The sequence below is a fragment of the Oreochromis niloticus genome, linkage group LG6, assembly GCF_001858045.2.
Source record: "Oreochromis niloticus isolate F11D_XX linkage group LG6, O_niloticus_UMD_NMBU, whole genome shotgun sequence".
NCBI classification, from domain to species: Eukaryota; Metazoa; Chordata; class Actinopteri; order Cichliformes; family Cichlidae; genus Oreochromis; species Oreochromis niloticus.
Genome location: NC_031971.2, coordinates 8612701 through 8621684, shown reverse-complemented (window position 1 = coordinate 8621684; position 8984 = coordinate 8612701). Strand labels below are relative to the sequence as shown.

Below are 8984 nucleotides of genomic sequence, written 5' to 3'. Positions count from 1 at the left end.
GTGAGTGTGTGTGTGTGGGGGGGGGCAGAGGGAGTGTTCGCCCGGGGCGCCAAACAGGCTAGGACCGCCACTGGCTGTGGGACTCGTCCCAGCCTCAGGCTTAGGTTGAAGAGGTGCTCCATCACCCCACACAGTTGGTCCGCGCAGGACCTGACGACCCTCGAGCTGATGCCATCTGGACCCGCTGCCTTCTTGGCTTTAATCCTCCTCAGTTCCCTCCTAACCTGGGTGGTTGAGAGAGACAGGCTGGAGCCTTGTGTTGAGTGTGTATTGGATGCTGTTGTTGGGGGTGGGGAGGGGTGAGCAGGGTGAATAGAGGAGGTGTGAAGTGTCTGAGGTGTCAGAGGTGGAACAGCAGCAGTGGGGGTGGGTGAGTCTGCAGCCGATGTTGGAGACTGCCTCATGGCTGAATCAAATCTGTTGAAGAAAAGATTCAGTTCATTTGCCCACCTCACATCCCTCCCAGGCAGAGAGTTCTGATGTTTGTGGCCTGAGATGGTTCTGAGGCCTCTCCAGACTTCACCAACGTTATTTTGCTGAAGCTGGTTCTCCATTTTTTGCCTGTAGCTGTCCTTCCCATTCCTTATCAGTCCCCTCAGCTCTCTCTGCACCCTTTTCAACTCCTCTTTGTCTTTGGATTTGAAGGCCCTCCTCTTCTGCTTGAGGACAGCTTTAATTTCTGGGGTAATCCAGGGTTTGTTGTTGGAGAAACACCGTACAGTCCTGGTAGGTACGGTGTTATCCACACAGAAATTAATATAGTCACTAATGCATGTAGTAAGGCTGTCGATGTCCTCTCCGTGGTCGTCACAGATCACCTCCCACACAGTCGACTCAAAACAATCCTTAAGAGCCTCCTCGCTCTCCTCCGACCATCTCTGCACTGTGCGGGTGGCTGGTGGCTCCCTGCGCACTAAGGGCTCATACACAGGGACAAGGTGCACCAGGTTATGATCAGATCTGCCCAGGGGAGGGAGAGGTGATGAACTGTATGCCTCTTCTGCATTGGCATACAGTAAGTCCAGTGTTTTATTGTCTCTGGTTGGGCAGGTCACATACTGGGTGAAGGTGGGCAGTGTGGAGTCCAGTGAGGCATGATTGAAGTCCCCTGATATTATGAGAAGGGCTCTCGGAGATTGTGTTTGCAGTCTGCTGACCACAGAGTGGAGAGAGTCACAGGCTGCATCCGCGTTGGCCGAGGGGGGGACATACGCTGTTATCGCGATAACATGCGAGAATTCCCGGGGCAGGTAGTATGGACGCATGCTAACGGCTAACAGCTCAATGTCTCTGCTGCAGAGTTGTTCTTTTACAGTGATGTGCCCAGGGTTTACACCATCTGTCATTCACAAACACTGCCAGTCCCCCTCCTTTCCTCTTACCGCTCTCTCTCGTCCTGTCCGCTCGCAGCAGCTGGAATCCCGGTAGTGTCACGCTCGTGTCCGGAGTTAGCGGTGTTAGCCACGACTCCGTTAGCATCATGATGCTACATTGCCGGTACTCCCTCTGTGACCAGGTTAGCGACGTGAGCTCATCCATCTTATTGGGCAAAGATCTTACATTTCCAATAATTACAGAAGGAAGAGATGGTCGATAACGTCTCCTTCTCGGGCGACGGCACTCCTTCCCAGCACGACACCCCCGTCTTTTCCTCCTCAGCTTGCTGGGAATGTCGGGTCTATCCGCCGGCAGTACAGCTGCGGGACGCAGCGCTAACAGCTGATCCTTACCGTAAACAAAGGATCCCTGCTCTGGGTCCCCAGACACGGGTGAAAAAAGTAGAAAAAAACTAAGAAAAACGACCAGAACTAGCACAAAACGGTAGAACATGGTTGCAGAGTCTAATTACTAATACGTTAGTTATAAAAAATTATGAGAAGAAAAAGATAAGAAAGAAAGAAACTCAGAATGAGCAGAGCTGCTATAACAGGCTGCCGCACACGGGGGGCGCCGGAAGTTTTTTCCGGCGCCCCGAATAGTTGTAAATGCTGGTCTTAAATACTACTTGCTGATTATCCCAGCTCATGGACAGGTGAGTATGCCAGGTGGGCTGATGAGGGCTTCGCCCACAGGTGGAACCACAGCCAAAACATGGAGAAACACAGCCACTCATCGACCTGTGACAGATAATGTTACATGGCAGGAGTGTCGAACTCTAGGCCTCGAGGGCTGGTTTCCAGCAGGTTTTAGATAACACCCTGGGTCAACACACCTGAATCAAATGATGATTTCATTACCAGGCTTCTGGAGAACTGCAAGACACGTTGAGGAGGTAATTTAGCCATTTAAATCAGCTGTGTTGGATCAAGGATACATCTAAAACCTGCAGGACACCGGCCCTCGAGGCCAGGAGTTCGACACCTGTGTTATATGGGGATTCTAAATATCACATTATAGTTAGGTATAGTTTGCATTCAAAAATCATGACACAGTAGATGTCTGCTGTAACTTTATTCTCCTCTGGATATCTTCAGACATCAGCTCCTGTTTACTCTGTTCTGACATTCTTTTAGTGGTAAACTAGACATCTGTCCATTTTATGTAAATGACCTCTGAATAACTACAGAATATTTCCTCTTTCTAAAAACGTCTTCTTACTTCTGTGTAATATGTCTGTATTTTATCCATCCATCCATTCGCTTCCGCTTATCCTTTCCAGGGTCACGGGGGGCGCTGGAGCCTATCCCAGCTGTCATAGGGCGAGAGGCGGGGTACACCCTGGACAGGTCGCCAGTCTGTCGCAGGGCCAACACACAGGGACAGACAACCATTCACGCTCACATTCACACCTAGTGACAATTTGGATTATCCAATTAACCTATCCCCTCAAACTGCATGTCTTTGGACGGTGGGAGGAAGCCGGAGTACCCGGAGGGAACCCACGCAAACACGGGGAGAACATGCAAACTCCACACAGAAAGACCCCGGCCTGATGGTGGAATTGAACTCAGGACCTTCTTGCTGTGCGGCAACAGTGCTAACCACCGTGCCACCGTGCTGCATTGTCTGTATTTTAGTTCTTGGTATTATTTCTCCCCTGATATCACCTTCTTCAATCTGTAAGTCAAACAGCACATGTTCTCAAGCTCGCTGTAAATAAAAGGAACTAAAATACAGCATTAACACAGAAATCCAAATCACCACGTATGTTTATATACTACACTGACAAAACTATTCACCCACCCATCCAAATCATTGAATTCTGAGTTACAGTCTCTTGCATGTACACACGTGTATAACATCAAGCACTTAAGCATTCAGACTGCTTCTACAAACATCTGTGAAAGAATGGGTCGCTCTCAGGAGCTCAGTGAAATCCAGTGTGATACTGAGATGGCAGCTGTGCGACAAGTCCAGTAATTAAATTGATTCACTACTAAATATTCCACACTCAACTGTTAGTGGTATTATAACAAAGTGGAAGTGATTGAGAATGAAAGAAACTCAGCCACAAAGTGGTAGAACACATGAAATCACAGAGTGGGGTCAGAGCATGCTGGTGTGCATAGTGTGCAAAGGTCAACAACCTTCTGTAGAGACAGACCTCCAAACTTCATGTGGCCTTCAGATTAGCTCATGAACAGTTGCAGAGAGCTTCATTGAATGTGGGTTTCCATGGCTGAGCAGCTGCATCCACGCCTCACATCACCAAGTGAAATACAAAATGTTGGATGCGGTGGTGTTAAGCACACTGCCACTGGACTCTAAAGAAGTGCAAATGTGTTGTCTGGAGCAATGAGTCACGCTTCTCCGTTTGACAACCGATGGATAAGTCTGAGTTTTGTGGATGCCAGAGGAATAGTACTTTTCTAACTGAATTATCCCAAATGTCCCAAGAGTTTGAATATGTTTGTTTTATAATATTTGTTTGTGTGAGGTAGTCAGACACGAACGTCAAGGAAGGTGGTAGGGAAGCAGACTAGGCAGGCATTTCAGATTTCCAAGGTGAGCAATTTATTTACAGTGAACTTAATATAATGTAACTTAACAAAACTTCCCCCCAAATCAATTCAATTAACAAAACTCAACATAACATGGCTCTGGTAACACAGCTCACCTCTCCTTTCTCTTGCATCTGGTAGAGACTGGCTTTAAATAGGGCCATCAATTTCCCTCCAATTGCCCAGCTAGTACCACTCAACTGAGGGATGTAAAACTCTACACAAATGATTTAAAAACACAAAACCTCTACACACTTCTAATATGCACATTTACACAACTAAATGGCAATATTAACAAAAGGAAAAACATTCAACAAATTCCTTTAAGCCTTAACACAAACAAAAGGAAGCATCTCTATGGAAAAAGAAACCCCTCCACTTGGTTTGACCCGCTGATGTCATGTGTGACCTCATCAGGATTTTAAAATGAGGAAATGCCAGGTGGGCGTTTCCCCACACCTGACCCTCATGAAAACTGAAAAGACAAACAAAGTAAGTATGAACAAATGACTTAATCTGTAACATAATAAAATATAAAGAAACATAACTAAGTATTTGTCTTAATTTGCAGAATGTTTGATTTGCCGGCAACAAAACGTTTACACAAACAAACCCGGGATAGTGAGTGAAGCAATGTTACATGACAAATAGCAAATCATAGCAAATACATAGAAACAGAATAATGTGTATAATGTGCAAAATAAAGTAAACACATATGGGACAAATGGAGAGCTTTACAACTGCTCCTCCACTTTGTCACAGTTTGACACAAATCATTTTGGCCTTTTTCCAGTTTCTTTGGATTAATTCTTTTTTATATATATCTTTTTGGGCTTTTTTTTGTCCTAGGACAGTGTAGAGTGGAAAGACAGCCAGGACAGAGAGCAGAAGGAAGACACAGAGCAAATGGCCCAGCTTCTGCAGTAGCAATACCTTTACAGGCTACGGATCGTATACTGAACCTGGTGATCTATACTAGTGTCCTCTCTGGCTTTGTTATAACATGGCAGTGGAAGTTATCAAAACAATTTGTGAACTTATTGACAACCTTTATTGCATTTCTCATTATTTGTTGGCATTTGTAAATATTTTAGTACATTTGGGTGATGACTATGCAAACCTGTCTGCAATGTGAACAAAGATTTGCTCAATGCCAGCTTCTTCTGTGAGAGTGACTCTTTGTTCTTTGTTCTTCTTTGTCTTCATCTGAAATCTGTTTGTTCGATCTGCAAGTCAGGATGAAGAGTCAAAACTGCAGATCTTCTCTAAAGTGCTAGCTAACTAGCTATCCAGCTTAATTATCCTGATCAGTGTGTGTAAAATTTGATCTGCTTGGGATCAAGAACTGGATCAGCAACCCCCCCCCATAAATAAAAAACACTAACAGCAGCAGCTCAGGATCACTTCCTCGACAGTCTCTACTGTGTGTGGGATTTGTTCACAATTTCTTTTCTTCACTTTACTCACTGAAAACACTTTTATGCAGGCACACGTGTTTAAGGTCAAGGCAACAAAACACGACAGAACACTGCTTTCAATAGTGTCTACAACAGTGTCCAACAACAGCTAAAATTTAATACGTAGATCTATCTATGTAGCTGTCCCTGTATGTTAAGCTAAATGATTTTACTCCCTTTGCCTTTCCCTGTCTGATGCTTGGGGGTAAAGCTGCTGTCACCTGTCAGGTATGGGTCCTTTGGGACGTCTTAATCAAACTGCAACTTTAAAGTTTGATTTAAAACTGGCAAAAAGAAAGAGAACTGGCTTTTCAAATTTGGTCTGTGTCACAGCCACACTGCTGACTTTTATTACAAAACTTCTCTCACAGTCAAAACTCAGTGAGAAAATGTCCAAGTCCATAGAATAAGATATGCAAAATAATAAGGTCACAGAACAGTTTGGAATGTAAACTGCTTTCCCCAAATCACAGATCACAGAGATGTGATCCCACATATGCCTGAACAAATGATAAACACACAGTACAATGGGGTGCTTATGTGTACATGTTGAATGAATGATGAATGACACCATATATGGTGTATTATTTATAGGGTTTTTATGTTATCCTGATAACGACAATATTATTATAGTGTCGTTATCAGGATAATTTAACAAACTTTTGCAGTTATTGAACTTATGATGTGTGATCCTGTAGGGAGTTCATGGAGTCCATTAGAGGGCTTACTTTAGGTGCAGATCGAGGCAAAAAGTGGCCTCAGTGGCAGTGAGAGAATTAAAGCTGACTGCCAACTGTGTTTATTTTCTAGAGGAGACATTGTTCAGGTTGCAGGATTTGGTGGTTATAGGGTAAATTAAACTGAAAATGTCTGTTTTATAGTTACATTTACATTTCATTTGGATACTGTATCAAAAACAAAGCTTATTCCTTTCATTTTAGAGTGGATATACTGTATGTCAGACTTTTTAGATGTAGCTTCATATGAAGAAGAATTTTGTTTAAAAATCATTTGGAAATTTTCAGAAATAAAACAAACAAAGCATCATTCTTTTCTAAAATTTTAGTTTCTGAAAGGTTATCAATTACCTTTGTTCTTTTACTTTTTCTGTAGTCCCTGGCCAACCACCTCATCTACAGTGTGGAAACATGCATGTTGTTGATTGTGAGCCTACCAGAAACAATAATTATTATTCACAGGAGCTAAATGTACTGTATAACAACAGGTTGTGTGTGCAACAACCTCCTGTAGATGTATGTCAGGTGAGTTGGCATGACTGCTAATATTACTGTATATCACCTGTGTAGCTCTCAGATATTTTGGAACAAACTTAAACATAAACTATATTTTTCTGTCTCAGGGTGATTCTGGTGGTGGAGTGATATACAACAACATGATTTATGGTGTAATCAGTTCTGGTTGTATTTATGCCTGTACTGAACCAGCTGTTACTGCGAATGTTTGTTCTTACATGAACTCTATAAACCTGAAAATTAATCCAAGAAATAATGGAAAGAACAGTGAATGAAAATAACATTCAGAATAAACAATCATCTCTACGTGAAACTTGTGTGCTGTGTTGTTTCTACTCTAGAACATCTTCATGTTAACTGCAAATTGTGAAACTTTTCTTTCATCTAAAATATTGAGTTAGATTTTCAACTTGTGTGTGTTTGAATGTGGTGTCAGGTGTGTAGCAGCTCATCCTGTTGTTCAGAAACTCTCAGACTCACACTGTGAAGATGCAGAAAGGCTTTCTGATCAGACATGCCACCAATCAGCTGCAGGGCCTGAACATGATAAACTTTATAAATCTGAGCTGATTGTTGAGGGTGGAAACGTTTACATGGAGGCTGTTGGCTCGTTGGTGTCAGATTAACTTTTCTTTAATCACTTCACTATAGAGAGCATTAAAATAAACACAGTAACGATACTTCACCCGTTGCCTAGAAAAGCGCTATACAAATACAGGCCATTTACCATTTACATATAACATATACAAAGCACAGTAATTAAGCTGTTAACAATTAACAATGTCTTGTATAAGTATTTTGTTTTAAAATACACATTCATTCATGCATTGATGTTTCACAGCAAGACTGTGACTGAAGGGGACTCCAATAATTAACTTTTTTAATGTTTTGTATGTAATTTGTGGGAGGAGCCCACCTTGAATGTTTGTCCAGGGCACCAAGACTCTATAGTCTAAACTCTAGAATCCCTAAACTCTAGAATCAGGGGGCCATCGTGGCTCAAGAGTTGGGAGTTCGCCTCGTAATCGGAAGGTTGCCGGTTTGAGCCCTGGCTTGGACAGTCTTGGTCGTTGTGTTCTTGGGCAAGACACTTAACCCGTTGCCTACTGGTGGTGGTCAGAGGGCCCGGTGGCGCCAGTGTCCGGCAGCCTCGCCTCTGTCAGTGCGCCCTAGGGTGGCTGTGGCTACAATGTAGCTTGCCATCGCCAGTGCCATTTCCTCAGTGAGGAAATAAAAGATGATATCTTCTAGAAGTATTGAACAGACTGTTAGTGAACACAGACTTGTAATTGTTCGTTTTTATTGACATTGATCACAACAGAGAACAGAGTAAACTTCAGACTAGTTACGATCGTGTTCTAAACCTGCAACATAAAGTAGAGACCAACACAGCAGTTTACAACAATACGAGTTTTATTTCAAGAAAATAACAGAAGATAAAATCTTGGGGATGAAGCACTAAATAGACTTGAACTGCCTTTAGTGATTTTTTACTTGATACATGATCTGAAACACTGATTTGACATCATCATCGACTTGTCTGAACTTTTCTCAGCTGACCTGATCCAAAGCACTGAAAACATCATAAGTTCATAATTTCAAACAATGTTTTGGAGTATAACTACCAAAACATTAAGGGTGCTTAAAAAAAAAAAAAAAAAAAAAAAAGCGCTAAACTTTTTAGCTCACAATGAAACACAAAATTATTGGTCAAAATGATTTCATTCTTATGATCCTAAATAGAACAATCAGTTACAATCAATTATTTCCTTTCTGCTAATTTTCACCAGTCCAGCTGAGGGAGACATTGTTGAACAATATGACTGAAGACACATCATCACTAACATCAGCACATTCAGTCTGTTTTAAAAGCTTTTTTTTCCTGAAGAAACATGCACACCATCTTTTAAGTATTATGGCATCAGAAAAAAAACAAAACAAACAAACAAAAAAAAAAAAAAAAAAAAAAAAAAAAAAAAAAAACCACACATCACAAAATCTTGAGATGCTCCAAAAAGATGCAGACAAAAACACAACAACGTTTGTCATATTCTCTAAGGTCTCCCAGGCTTGAAATGGATTCTTGTATAACAGCATTTTAGTGCAAAGATGGTTAAATTAACAGATATTCTGATATAGCTTAGAAATAGAAAAAGGTGCTAAATAATGCAATTTAATGAGAAACACAAACTGTAAACTAATAATGGAAGCTGTGATTCATCCCAGAGTGTGACAGAGAGCAGAGACACTCTACATATTTGAAAAACACAGAATTCGACCATCTGGATCACAGGTGACAAAAAAAGGTATCAAACTTGAAGGCTGGTGTCCTG

The 8984-nt window shown here is 42.0% G+C and overlaps 1 long non-coding RNA gene across 2 annotated transcripts; it reads left to right on the top strand.

Annotated features, from left to right (window-relative positions):
• Positions 1–4145: 4145 nt before the first annotated feature.
• Positions 4146–6950, top strand: LOC109202636 (uncharacterized). 2 transcript variants are annotated; one of them, XR_003220649.1, is made up of 4 exons: positions 4146–4433; positions 4791–4906; positions 6512–6660; positions 6759–6950. It is a non-coding gene; the product is annotated as an uncharacterized LOC109202636 (long non-coding RNA). The 2 variants fall into 2 exon arrangements; XR_003220650.1 differs by lacking the exon at positions 4791–4906.
• The last annotated feature ends 2034 nt before the right edge of the window (positions 6951–8984 follow it).